At 33.6% G+C, this 13188-nt stretch overlaps 1 long non-coding RNA gene across 6 annotated transcripts in view; it reads right to left on the minus strand.

Moving 5' to 3' along the window:
- LOC115939606 (uncharacterized) overlaps positions 1-13188 on the minus strand; it is a 92269-nt gene that overhangs the window by 20122 nt on the left and 58959 nt on the right. For 4 of the 6 annotated variants that reach the window (XR_014146523.1, XR_014146527.1, XR_014146531.1 and 1 more), the window contains one exon: positions 11596-12116. The exons of the other annotated variants lie outside the window; for them this stretch is intronic. This is a non-coding gene — a long non-coding RNA (uncharacterized LOC115939606). Of the gene's footprint in view, positions 1-11595; positions 12117-13188 lie in introns of those variants that run through there. 6 annotated transcript variants of the gene reach the window in all.

Genomic DNA, 13188 nt, shown 5'->3' on the forward strand with positions numbered 1-13188 from the left:
TATAAAAATGATTCACTTATAACAATAAGAAATGCCATTAGATGTCTTGCCATATACACATAAAATAGCAATGATAAATACAGTGATTAATTTCTTTTTTCCCTGGGATAAACTAGGTGCATGCTTCATATAGTTATAGTTTGTTGAAGGGAAAATCTCATCTCTGAGCAGTGTAAATGTTCCAGAAGTGGAAATAAGATGTCTGTGTTCTTACTTGCAGGTTCCCTTGTGTCAGACAAGAGAATAAACTTTAGGTTATTTTTATTCCATATGGAAAAAGTGTTCTACTTGCTGGTCAACTTAATTTTCTACTAATTCATGTGTGCTTTCAATTATTATCTCGTATCTTCTAAATCTCTCTCTTCCACACCTTTATTCTCATGACTTAATCCTTAGCTATAAAACACTGATTTTTGAAACACTGAGATTCAACAGTACTGAAATTTAAATTTTCTGTAAGAAAATATGGTTTCTCTTTTTAGAACACATTGTTCATAATTCCAGAATTCTTTGAGATGGCAATTCACAGACAAATCAGTCCAACGGACACTTATTGGCCCTTATAATTTTAAAAGGAAATTTCATTTTCTGGAAAGATTTGGAAATCTACAGACTAGCCATCTTTGTGATGTTTGTTCTTGGAAATGTTCACAGACATGAATATTGGTGTGTTTGGTAGCAACCTGCATACTTGCATCGTTTTCCTTGAATGAAAGGAGCCACGGCAGTAGGTCATTTATGGATCAATATCTTTCTATTCATCTCCTCATAATTTTGGAGGGTTGTGTGGACAGAATAAGACCAACTTGCAAAAAGGCCAGATTTATTTTAGCCCTTATTTCTCATCTCTAGGCTTGCGAGAACATTAAATATTTCAGTTTTGCTTAAGGTTAGTAGGTCATAAATAAACCAAAGCCATTTCTTTGCTTTGAGCAAGAGGGTCACAGAATACATGAAATACCACTTTTCAACACAGCACACCCTAACATGAATTGACAGAGGAACATGAAGAAGTAGTGTGATGTGCCTCAGTAAAAGGCCATAGGGATTTGGGATGCTGAAGTTGTCTGTTTTAAGAATAGATTATATATCTTGTCTGATGACCTGTATTTAATTTAAGTGACTGCCTCTGCCAGTGCTTCCAGAGGGCAAGTGTGTGAAATAGAGCATCTCAATGTCAATCTCCAGTCCTTTCCTCTGCCTGATGCCTTGACCTAAATTGAGCATGTGGGCGTTGATCTGGACAAACGAAAGAGAATGAGATTTTGAGACCACGTGAGTTTTATTAATTCTAGTTGGTTTGAACATTTTAGGGACAGCACATATCCATGAACAGATTTATATTTTAATCAGTTTTATTTTCTGTTTATGGAAATGAATCTTTGCTTCGAAACATAAAAAGTGAAAATGTTGTGTTAGAAAAATAGCCATTGCATGTCCCTCCCCAGCCCCCTGGAAGAAAGTGACACCATCTCTAAAACCCAGAATAAATGAGATGCCAGTTTAAGTGGTATTTTGGAGGCCCCTAGAGTCCTTTCTCAGGTTCATATCCATTTTCTTGGACGATTTCTTCCTCTATTCAGGATATGAAATCTCATGAAATGTTTCAACACTAACATTTTCACCTAACCAATTATATAGTTAGAGTGCCTATTACAGAAATGCTCATTCTTGGTAATTATAATTGGAATTATTGGGACTTCTGGCTACTTCAGTAGAAAGAGTGAAAGCATCAAAGAGGTCAGAAACTGACTCGATTCAAAGAGAGCCAAGTTGAATACTTGGACCTGGTTCTTCATGAGAATGCAGAAAAATCAGGGCCAGTGACGCCAGAGCTTGGCTCAGATGAGACATCTTTTACTACTGAAATACTGACACCCCAGAGGGGCCTATAATTTTGTTTTCCAACAGCTTTGTAATTCCTGATAGCCTTTAACCCCTGGTGACAGCAGAGGGCCTGAACGTTTCTGGTTTTCCTTCCCTCCACAAACTGTGGAAATAATTCCACACTATTCACTTCGTAAAATATCTTATGAATTTGCTTTGGAGAAAAGAAGCATTTCCAGCACAACCTTTGTACTACTTGGCAACGTTACCAGCAACTGAATAAAAAAAGATTGCCTTTTGATATACATATTAACTAGATTTATATATAAGTAACCCATATAGTGTATATGTTCCAAAACAAACTATGAATGATTTTTAAAATATTTTTCACAGACAAATCAGTCCAATGGACACTTATTGGCCCTTATAATTTTAAAAGGAAATTTCATTTTCTGGAAAGATGTGGAAATCTACAGACTAGCCATCTTTGTGGTGTTTGTTCTTGGAAATGTTCATAGACATAAATATTGGTGTGTTTGTTTAAAAACTATATACTATCACAAATCAAAGTTTAATCCAATAGAGAAGGTAAAAAAAAAAAAAGGAACCCTTTAACTCCAACATGAATGCCACTTTTAATAAAAGCCTAGCATTAGTGATATTTTTTGCTTTTCCTACTTTCCTTATAGTAATCATTCATTATCACAGCTGGATTAAAACTTTTTTTGCAGAGAATGTATACAAACTATGTTTATATGTACAAAGGCTTTCCATGTACGTGTATTGAGGCAATTTGAAAGGTATTCTTTATTGGACAGCACCGGAAGATAACTAAGAGCAGCAAAACTGGGTCAATGGACTGAGATCTGCCACTCACTGGCTTGGTTACATAACTTCTTTGAGCTTTAATTTCCTAGATAAAATCTGGATAATAAAATCATCCTCACTACACTAGTTCAATTTATTTCCAAATAATCCTTTAGAATAGATATTTTCTGCAAAGGATAGCATAATATTCCTTATTTTTTAAAGGATAGAGGTTTTTATCTAGGTCTTCCAAGATTCTAATGCTTCTTCCCTTTAAAAACAGCTGCTTTCCCACTTCTAAGATGAAAAAAAGAGAGAGAGAAATGTTAGATTTCTTTTCTAAATAGCCTCAAGATATATCACTTAAAAAAAAAAAAAAGCACAATAACATTCCCAGTAAGATCAGCACTCTGCTATGTTTGTTCCTTACCTGGTAGGTGGTACTGACAGGCAGGGAGAACTCTTCCAAGACAGGTAGTATTAAAGAGGATTGATGTCTACTTTAAAAGTTACAATTAATCTTAAACGCTCCTGAAGTTAGGAGCCCTTGATTAACCTAATGCATCCCTGTCTTAATCCCCATTAGCGCAGTGTGGGGACTAGAGTGGATTCAGGACGATTTTTCATCTTTCAAAATAGTTTCTTGTTTTTGAGGTTATGTTGTAAATTATTTTAAATCAAATAAGTATATAATTGACTATGCATAGAATTAGATTAGCGTTTAAGTATCATTGTATCTTTAAACATTCATCAAATCTTCGTATTTTTTAATGTTTGAAGGTTTGTCTACTGGGAAAATATTTCAGTGTTTCTTTGCTCTGAAATTTAAACTCCTTCCTGAAGCAAAAAAAAAGAAAGAAAAGAAGAAAAGAAAATATACACATTACTACATTCTTCCAAAATCCATTAGCATATTTTGTAATTAAATTATATTGGGATTTTAAACTATCCCTTTATGAATAGTTAATCATGTAAATAACCAATTTACAAAAAATGTCTTTTTTTTTAACTAGAATAAAACTTCTTTTTTATAGAAAAGGCATAATACTAGTGTGACGTTTGGAGTGAGCTGAATATGATGAAAAATTCAACTCATAACTGAAGCTAAAAAATATTTTTTCATCATGAAGATTCATTATGCCAATAGTATAACCATTGTGACTTCCACAAACTGTGTCAATGCCATGGTTGGAGGTGGTTCTTTTTAGCAAGGAAATGTAGTGAATGCCCTTGATCTAAGACTTTGCAGGAATGGTTGATTAATCCCTCAGTTTGGAAAGAATAGGCATGTTGACTGATATTTAAAATAATTTGAGAATTAACTCCCAGTAAACATACCATGTTAGTTACACAATTGTCTTATTATGGCTATATTCTTAAACAAGTAAATTAATTATGGAAAATTAAAAGTAACACATGTATTGAAGAAAATAAGTGTTTTTTCCAGGAAAAACGTATCAGTTTTTGAAAAAAGGCAGACCTCGCTTATATAGATTGCTAAACATCTGTCTGCCGCAGAGACCAGAGATGCATAATCAAAAAAAAAAAAAAAAGACGATAGACTTTTTATTTTCATGTGAAACAATCAAACACTAAGTTGTGATTTATTATGTTACATTGCACATGAATGATTACAATAATATTTCTTAAATATTGAAACATCTTTCAAATTGTCTATGTTCCATTCAAAATTCAGTCTACGATTTAAATTCTTCCAAGCTTTTGACTTCATTCCCCACTAACTATGTTATTAAAATACCCTACTATTTTTGGAAGATATTGTGAAAGTATTTCTGGCTTCATGAATTATACGGGCATCTGTTCTTTCAATCAACAGGATACCAAATGTTTTTTACATCAATCTGTGTGAAACAATGTATATAATACTATTTTATTTCCCATGAGCTTTTAGTAAGCACTGACTTGGTAGTAAAAACTGTTTCAATGATTAGGATGGTGGAAAGGGGATGAAAAATAGTAAACAAAAAATGTATTATAAATAGTACAGTCTGAAAATTTTAAAAAAAGAAAATAGAATAAGTAGAATAGGATAAGCAGACTAAAAATAGAAAATAAAAAGGAGAATTTATGGTATAAAAGTAGCTATGATACCTTTCTACGTTTCTATTCTACATAGACATTTAAAATTAACAAGATTAGCAGAACTTGACAATTTTAACTACAAAGCTGCTCCTCTATTAAAAGGTTATTTCTTATGGCTCTAATGTTATATAAAATACTATATTTGGAAAATATGGAAGTTTATAAAAATTTTTGATATTAAGTTCTGATATGCATTACATGGATTTTATTTTGCTCCATCAAAATCACCTTTATAAGAATTCATCCTTTAAGAATGAATCACCTAAGTTGTGCAAGAATTTTACCTAATACAACCAGCAGGCTGCTATGTTCTCTCTACAGTGACTTCTAGGCTGAGAAAGGATTCCAGCCACAAGTCAAGAGTCCATTACAGTTAAGTATCATATTGCTCTTTAAATCTTATGAAAGTGAAATGCCGTACCACAGGTATTCATCAAATGTATGTCATGTGACATATTTGGATTAATTGTCTAAAGGACCCATGCATTGATTTGAACCCTGAAAAATGACCTTGTCTCGACCTAAGATTCTGTGATTTTTATAGTTTTTATTCTATTTCTTAGTCAAAGAGACTAATTCCTATAGGGCTTCATTAATATTTCCTCCGCTCTGCATTTTAAAAGAATAAACAGGCAAAAACTCAATATTTAGTTAAAAATCCACAGTGTTTTTCTCTTCTAAGAAATATTAATATCAGTTTGTTTCTTGAACAATAAGACCATGTGGCAACTCAATCACTGAAATCATAATTGAAAAGAGGAAAGACAAAAGACCTCATTCAGAGGTTACTTTATGTTTGTACCAATGTAAGAATATTCCTTATTAAATGTGTAGCAATAATCCAGATACGTTGACCATTTTATATGACTGATTATATTCTTTATAACGTTTCTTCTCTAAAAAAAAAAGTTACATGAAAATTATTGTATGTTAAAATCTTTTGAGATTGGGAGAGACAGAAATAAGAAAGTGACTTCATAGTAAGAAAGATTCCTTCCCATCTAAATCTTCAAATCTTCACTTTTGGGCTGCTTTCCTTTCATATTTATGTATTTGCAGAAAATTGGATGGCTTAAATTTGCAAAAAGTACCATGAAATATATGAAAGTCTATCAGACATGGAAGTAAGCCATCTTTGATATTATTAGGTTAAAGTGGAAAATTGTGATTTGATTTAAGCAATCTTTATGAATTTATTATTTGCAACCCAGAAAAGGCACCCTCCCACCACCACTAATCCAGCCAGCAAACTCTTAGTTTCTGGCAAAGATATGATATCATTGTACTATATTTTTTGAAATTATTCCTTTTGGACTTAATTTACGAGGAACCTCTCTCCTGTATTAATTATAAATGGTTATTGGAGATTAATACTGAGGGAAACAGACACAGTGACACTCTGTAGAACTGTTTGTAACAATTAGTTATTTACTATTAATAATGGAGTGGCTTTATAGCTTATAATTTTTTTTAAAGATTTTACTTATTTATTCATGAAAGACAGAGGCAAAGGGAGAAGCAGGCTCCCCGCGGAGCAGAGAGCCCGATGTGGGACTCGATCCCAGGACCCTGGGATCATGACCTGAGCCAAAGGCAGATGCTTAACCAACTGAGCCACCCAGGTGTCCCTATAGCTTATAATTTTTAATCAGTGAAGGTATTAATCAGATAATCTTGGATCAAAGTCAATTTAGTTGCTTTTTTTTACATCCCCTCTGAAACTCCAATTAAATACACTACTCTTCCCAGTTTCCTGTCTTAAAACTAGTTTTTAGTGTTGCCTTGAAGCTTAAACAGCTGCAACATTCCAACCATGAAGCTAGCAATGAGTAAATTACACAAATGCAAATACTGTTAAATTTCTTCTGCAAAAGGGTCTCAAAGGCATAGATTTGGGGGGGAAATATTTAGGTGTCAAAGAATTTCAGACATGAGACTATAGATATGCCCACAAGTTCCTTAAATACTTTATGGAAATGATGATGATTATTGTACAAATAAACATATCGTATAGCCATAGGATAAAGACAAATATTTATTCTCTAAAAAATATTAAATTATATACTCAATTGACACAGAAACTCAAAAGTTCTGGATAATCTGACACAAGCTATCAGAGAGTGACAGAATTCTATGGTTCCTGCCCACCTCACCTCCTTATCAAATTCTCTCTGTATAATTACTCAGCATCTATTTTTAACACTTTTTGTTGCATAATTATTAGCTAAGAATTATTTTCAATTGTGCAAGAAGACAACATAATGTTCCATATACACCCTGAGACTTTTAAAGGCCATTTAGTGTTGCCTGTTGAGCTTTAAAATGAGGGGAGAAGCAGCAATTATAATGGATTAAAAACATGGACAGCAAGAAGACAAAGAATTCTAGTTTCAATATTATATATATTTTCTCTGTGAAATGGACTCTGAAAATGAAAAATAGATACACAAATAATTTTATGAAAGTGTTTTGTGTACTTCTTTTTCTTTGTCTATTTTCCCCCACTGGACAGTGAGATCTTTGAGGTCAGGAACTGTCTTAAGTCATCTGAGGACCTGGTGTATTTCCTTGAACATAGTATGTGTTCAATGTGTGCTTGTTGTCTCTTCCTTGATTCTCAGGCACACATCTACATCTAACTGCTCAACCAGACACAGTCGATGTCCATCTATCCCTCATTTTCCTGACTTTATATAAAACAGTGTAGAAGCAGCTAACTTCCGTGTTGGGGCCCCACACATCTGGATGGCCTGGAATCTCAAGCCTCAATCACAGAAGCTAGTCATCCTCAAAGGTTCTGGTGTGGAAAAGTGCAAACGGGTTAATGCTCATCAGAGATCTTGGCCACCATCTGATTCATTGATATAAAGCAATGCATGGGGTTAAATTTCAGACAAATAATTCTTTCTTTTTCTTTAATAAAGCATCTTATTAGATTATGAATTTTACTCTTCTGTGCAATGGACCATATATTTTCTTCAGATGATATGAATAAAGATAATCATGTTTTTAAACATTGCAATCATAAACATGTGTCTAGCCCCAAAATACCTCTTGAGAGACTTTATACTTCTGATAATATTTTCATTTTTGAAAATATTTCTATATTATCTCAATTGAACAAGACATGTGGGTACTATGGGAAGTATAATAATTTTGGGATCCATTCAAAACTATATTCTTTAACTGTCCCCAAGTTTTGTTTAGTAAAAGACTATATAAAAGAGAGCAGAGAGGCGGCGATGTGCTCTGGTTAGATAAAAGTTCTTCCTTACCTACTTCTGTTCTTACCAAAACATACCTTTAGGGTGAGTTTCATGCCCTCTATCTAAATATATTAACCATATATTGTTCCCTCCTTGAGGTCCAGTAAAAATTATTTTCCCATCTCATTACTTTTTTAGTATTCCCTTTAAGTGGGTGTTCAGACCAAATATTCAGCTAATCTGGTTCTGTTCACCAAAATGAACTTCAGGGGTATTTCATTCAGCACAGATGAAAATTAGATTAGTTGTTTTATTCCAGTCCTTGTGAATCAATGATCAAACTATTTTATGCACCAAATTTTGTAACATTATGGGTTTTCCAGCTATTCTTGAAATATGAATCACCCTCAAAGGATGGAGATTTGTCTTTTTTCAGTATAATGATGTACTATATGTTGGCTACTTGAATTTAAATTAAATTAAATTAAAAAATGGGGTTTAAAAATAAATGGAGTTGGATTTAAAGACAATTCCCAAAACGTTGTGATCAAAGGCAGATCCCCTGGCCTGTGGTGCCACCTTCCGAGGCAATTAACTACAAGGAGCCAATGGAGTTCAGATGTGTATATAGGATTATGCTTATCCAAAAATCAGTCAGATTAACATAAATATTGATATTTATAATAAATCTTAGCAAGTGGAATATTTATTCCACAGCTGATTTAAAGAAACACAAGGGCTTATTTACTAATAGTTAAGATGCTGTCAATTATAATATTCTCAAGGGAAAATATTCTCACCTTTTGGGATTTTATTTTTTTGATTAAAATCATTTTAGCTAGAAGATATTTTCCACAGAAGATACCATTAGAAAGACCTTAACAAAATCATAAGTTATTCTAGAGTCTTCTTTCTCTAACATTTCTTTTGCTTTTATTAAACTCAGTTTACATCAATGCCCAAAAAGTTAACAATCATTCCATTGTCATGCTATCACTCTTACTTTATTTTTCAGTACATCGTTCTCTTTGAGATGCCTATTTACATTATGCTCATCTGTGGTCATCGTATTGTGCCTAAAATTGCATTTCTTAATGTTATGCTGAATTTCTGCTTGTTGCTCAAAAGCAGAATTCTCACAAGAAAGTAACAAATTGTATTATATAGTTACCCAAAAGACTAAGCATCCCCAAAATAGTTTCAGACATATTGACTAATTTGAGCAATCCAATTAGTTTCTCCCCATACCTCATACTTACCACAGGGAAGGCATATTTTACATAATGAGATTTACAGAAAATTCTGTCATTCTGGAGAGAGAGCCATAAAAATATATTATGCTTCAGTCTATTTTCAGCTTTTATTTTCTGCCAAAAAATGAAAAAAATAATTTTGGCAATAACTTGTCAAAGAGTCCCCTCAATTCTTTTTGTTGTTTTAGGGCAACAGAAATATTTCTATGAAACGGAGTTTTTGACCTAAATGCTCATCTCAAAATAGTTTCTTTCACATTCTCAATTCTACACTCTGCCCAGTTTTGTTACGGTCACCTGAATGATATAAAATTTTGCTAACTTATACTGATTTAAGAACCACCATAAAAAGTGCGCAGTTCTATGGACACAAACTACAAGACTGTAACTCCAATAAACAAGATTAGCTTCGTGAAATATCTTTCAATGGGCACTTTCAAGTTACCACGGTTTTCCCATCCTATATGGGAAACATTTGAAGGCACTCCAGAGAAATATCTTTTCTTTGGGATGCAAAATTAGTATCAAAAAGCTAAAAATATCTATTGGAGACAAAAGATATCAACAAATAAGCTTTCCCTTCTATTATGGGAAATAGCCTGAGGCACATGGCAGAAATAATGGCAAGGGCTTCAATTTTCCTACTGCCTTTAAATATAACTTTTTGCTTCAGTTAAAACCAATATTACATTGAAAGTACAATTTTCATAAGCTTCTATAGTTTCTTTTCTTTTCTTTTTTTTTTAAAGATTCTATTTATTTATTTGAGAGAGAGAGTGAGAGAGAGCATGAGAGGGGAGAGCGTCAGAGGGAGAAGCAGACTCCCCGCCGAGCAGGTAGCCCGATGCGGGACTCGATCCGGGACTCCAGGATCATGACCTGAGCTGAAGGCAGTCGCTTAACCAACTGAGCCACCCAGGCGTCCGTTTTTTTTTTTTTAAGATTTTATTTATTTGCGAGAGGGAGAGAGAGCGAGCATGAGTGGGGGGAGGGGCAGAAGGAGAAGCAGACCCCCTGCTGAGCAGGGACCCCCATGCGGGACTCGATCCTGGAACTCCAGGATCATGACCTGAGCTGAAGGCAGTTGCTTAACCAACTGAGCCACCCAGGCACCCCAAGCTTCTATAGTTTCTAAAGATATCTTATTGGAATGGATAGTAAAATTTAAAATTAGATGTAAATCCATTATCACAAATTTGGAATACTTTAGAAGAAATAATGGAATAAAATATATATATAGCACACCGAGAAATTCATAACAGATGTCTCCTGAAATTCAGTATATTTACATACTTTAAAACAGTGTATTTTTCCAAAACATAACATTTCTTCTTTAGGACAATTTGTGTGTCTATAGGATGGTGGGGGTGGGAAAGGAAAAATATATTTTTTTCAAAGTTCTATACTTAATGAGGTTGAGTCTTTAGAATTCTTCCACGTGCAGGACATTTCCATTTGGAGGAATATTTGAAAGAATAAAGATTGGTGATTTGCATGGAGTTATTTTCATGCTTTTGTACATTGCCCTATGAAACATTTGCTCAGTACTCAGTCCTTTTCTTTTTATATTTTTATATTTTATATTTTTAAAGATTTCAGAGATTGGTGCATAAAAATGTATGCCAGAGCTGTTTTCAAATATCCTTCCACAGGAATAAGGCTGAATTTGGAGGCTGCATCAATTTTCTTACTTTATGACTTTATAAAGTTTGTTTTGGAATTCTCAGTAGAGTGTGTTCAGGTAGTTGTTACAAAACCTTGCAAACATAAGGAAAAGCTGCAGGAATCTAAAGTTCAAAATTCCAAATAGGAACAACCCATTTTTTCTTATGTCTAGAAACAAACGTGAAAATCAAACGCTCCACTTCTATTGCTAATTTAGTAACTGCGCATCAAAGCTTCAAATACAAGTAAATAAAATATTTTTTCATCTAAAGCTACCACCATTTTTTCTTAGTAAAATGCACCACAAAAAGCAAAAAGAAAAGGAGAGGAAGGAAGGAGGAAGGGAGCGAAAGGAAAGATTTTTAAGTGGCATGCTCGAACAACAACTTTATCTTAAGAAAAAGGAAAACAACCCTTTTAAATATGCTCTATCTTGGTTTTTCTTTGTAAAATTTAAAATCATAAGAGTTTATGTTTTAATTTCAGAGAATATTAGTATGAGGATTTGACATCAAATAAGCATGTATTATACCTTAAGTAAACAGATCTGCACTACTTATTTGCTTATAGATTATTAGCTGAAAGTGAGTATAAATTTGGATTACCTCCCATTCACTTAAAAACACAAACACACACTCTCATAAAATATCTTTTTATCAAAAGAGAACACTTAGAGTTTTATAATCTTTAATTCTAATATCATTTATCTCCTATTCAAATTGTTTTTTAAGCTCTTTTATTTTTTTCTGTTTTTGTTTTGTTTTGTTTTTTTCAACTGCATGTAAGAATCTAGAATTTCACAGTTCCTTCACATTAGTGTCCTCACATGGGGGCCACATGGACAGCCAATGTCTCCACTCAGCCGCTCCTTCCCATCTCCCAAAAAGCCACTAGGAAATATGTTTGATCTCAAAATGTCATAAAACAAACTTCCATTAATTTTGTTTTTGAAGAGCAAGAATGTTTAATGGATTTTTTCCTTTGTTATTTTTCTTGGGGACAAGAAGCTGAATGTTTTATGTTTTGCAATAAATAAAAACTTTTTATCTAATTCTTAAAGCCCTGGATACTTTGTCTTCTTTCTTCCTCCTCCTCCTTCTTTCTCCTCTTCCTCCTTCTGCCCTCCCTCCTCTTCTCCTTCTCCGTCTTCCCTTCCTCCTCCTCCCCTTCTTTTTCTTCTTCTTCTTCCTCTCCTCTCCTTCTCCTCCTCTTCCTTCTTCTTCTTCTTCTTTTCTTCTTCTTCTTCAATAGCCACCTTATTTTTCAATATTTGAAATGAAGAAGGGTAAAGTGTAACTTGTAAACGAAAGAATACATTACCTGCAGAATTATACATTGGACCTTAAAATAGAATTTTCTCAGTATATTTTCCCATTATTGAATTGATTTTCCAAAAAAAATACTATAAAGCTTAAGTTCTACTTGATCTATGTGAGAAATAATTTAAAAATACATTGTGAGAGACATTTACCAACCTGTATTATTAATATAGACATTTAGGTTATGGGCTAATTATTACACTAGTTTGGATTTTGCTATTTATGGCTTTGTCTCTTGTCTTTTACTCCCAACCCAATCTAAACACACCAAAATATAGATAATTGGATTCTTAAGATATAAAACTATTCTAAAGATATAGAAAAACAGAAAGTGATAAGTGGGAAGCCCATACAAATGGGAAAAAAACAAATCTTCTGAAGCCTTGTCTCAGTAGGAACAAAGTTCATTTCAGAGGTCTGCAATCTTCTATAAAGTCAGGCATCAGGAGCCATCCTGGACCCCTGTCCTTATCTGTGATGGAGTCATGGCCCCATTCTTACCTTCACAATTACCAGAAGAATCAATAAGCAAAACAATGTGCTAGCTTTCTTCTATGATTCCTTGATAAGATTTAGGGAGTAGATTTTCCAGAAATAAATGAAGAACTAGCTGACAAGTAAATTGGAGCTTGTTTGTTTGTTTGTTTGTTTGAACACAGAATTCATTGTAAGGACTTTCTCTGCATCATTATATGAAATAAAAGGAAAATAATCAGAAAAGGTCAGATAAAGCACATTTTTTTTTCATTCTAAATGAACAATAACTGAAGTTAAAAATAGCTTTCTATTCATTTCAAAAGAGCAGTCATGTAGCAAGAGAACTGTGAGAGTGAAGTGCAAGATGGTAACTGCTGACCCTTTATGCTGCCAAGGCGTGAGTTGGCAGCGTGCGCCTACCATATCCCTTTGCTCCAGGCCCCTCTGCCATGGTGAGGAAGGGCAGCATCAAGACCCCTGAGTACAACACACTTCACAGTGCAGGGATTTAAAAGAAAGCAGATGTAACCT

Source organism: Leptonychotes weddellii, chromosome 6 (genome assembly GCF_054177405.1).
Source record: "Leptonychotes weddellii isolate Sample4059 chromosome 6, ASM5417740v2, whole genome shotgun sequence".
NCBI classification, from domain to species: Eukaryota; Metazoa; Chordata; class Mammalia; order Carnivora; family Phocidae; genus Leptonychotes; species Leptonychotes weddellii.